The 1,339-nt window shown below is 39.2% G+C and overlaps 1 non-coding gene across 1 annotated transcript; it reads right to left on the reverse strand.

Moving 5' to 3' along the window:
- Nucleotides 1-639: 639 nt before the first annotated feature.
- LOC115896163 lies at nucleotides 640-746 on the reverse strand. The gene has a single exon (XR_004056102.1). It is a non-coding gene; the product is annotated as a U6 spliceosomal RNA (small nuclear RNA).
- Between the last annotated feature and the right edge of the window lie 593 nt (nucleotides 747-1,339).

The following is a 1,339-nucleotide window of genomic DNA, read 5'->3' on the forward strand; positions in this document are numbered from 1 at the left end:
CTCAGCTACTCGGGAGGCTGAGGTATGAGAAACGCTTGAAGCTGGGAGGTGGAGGTTGCAGCGAGCTGAGATCACACCACTGCACTCTAGCCTGGGCAACACAGTGATCTCAAAACAAAAACAAAAACAAAAAACAAAAGAAAAAAACTCCTACCTTCCAATCCCCAAATCCACCCCCAACCCAACAAAACAAACTCCCCCACATCCCAAACCACCATAATAACATGTGTCTGCTGATGCTCTTTAAACTTATACTGGGGTCATCTTTTGTTGCTGTTCAAAATATTTTTTCCCCTCAGTTGATACAGATGTTCTAATTCTCCTCAAGGGATTTGTTCCTTTTTGATCTTCAGTGCCACTGTGCCTCTGGAGAATTTAAATGAGTCTACTGAGATTCCCATTTTCTGGCTTTTTCAAGCCCCTCATTGCTTATTCCTTGCTATCTGGAAGGCATTTTGTTTTACAGAAGGTGTTCAAAGACTCAGGAACTTAAAGGTCAAAATGTACATTTGGAACAGAATTAGAAACAAAGATTTACTAGAGACGTACACTGCCTCCATAGCTCAGGAGACCCAATATTGATTGTTAAGTTGTGAATTCTCCCAAAATTAATCTCTAGATTTAACATAATCCTGTTCTTTTTAACTGGAACCCTTCATGGATTTGTATGTCATCCTTGCACAGTGACCACACTAATCTTCTCTATATCATTTGAATTTTAGTATATGTGCTGCCAAAGCAAGCACTAGCACAATCCTAATAAAAACCTAAGCAGATTTTTTTTTTAAATGGACAAGTTGATTCTAAAGTTTACATAGAAAAAGCAAAGGACAAATAATAACCAAATAAGAAGAAACAAACTTGAAGGACTCAGAATATCTGATTTCTAAACAGCTACAGTAATGAAAACACTATAGTACTGGTGAAAGCATAGGTGTATTGATCAAGAAAAAAGAACAGTCTAGAAATACACCCACACATGTGGTCAACTGCTATTTGATAAAAAGCCAGAGTTATCCAATGGAGAAAGGACAGTCTTTTCAACAAGGGAGTTCCTGAAGAATTGGACATCCATATGCAAATAATAATAATAATCAACCTCTGTCCAGGAGTAGTAGCTCATACCTGTAATCCCAGCACTTTGGGGGCTGGGGCAGGTGGATCAACTGAGGTCAGGAGTTTAAGACCAGCCTGGCCAACATGGTGAAATCCCATCCCTACTAAAAATACAAAACAAACAAACAAACAAATCAAAAAAACAATTAGCCAGGTATGTGGCAAATGCCTGTAATCCCAGCTATTCAGGAGGCTGAGGCAGGAGAATAGCTTCAACCCAGGA

This window comes from Rhinopithecus roxellana, unplaced genomic scaffold (assembly GCF_007565055.1).
Source record: "Rhinopithecus roxellana isolate Shanxi Qingling unplaced genomic scaffold, ASM756505v1 contig5535, whole genome shotgun sequence".
NCBI classification, from domain to species: Eukaryota; Metazoa; Chordata; class Mammalia; order Primates; family Cercopithecidae; genus Rhinopithecus; species Rhinopithecus roxellana.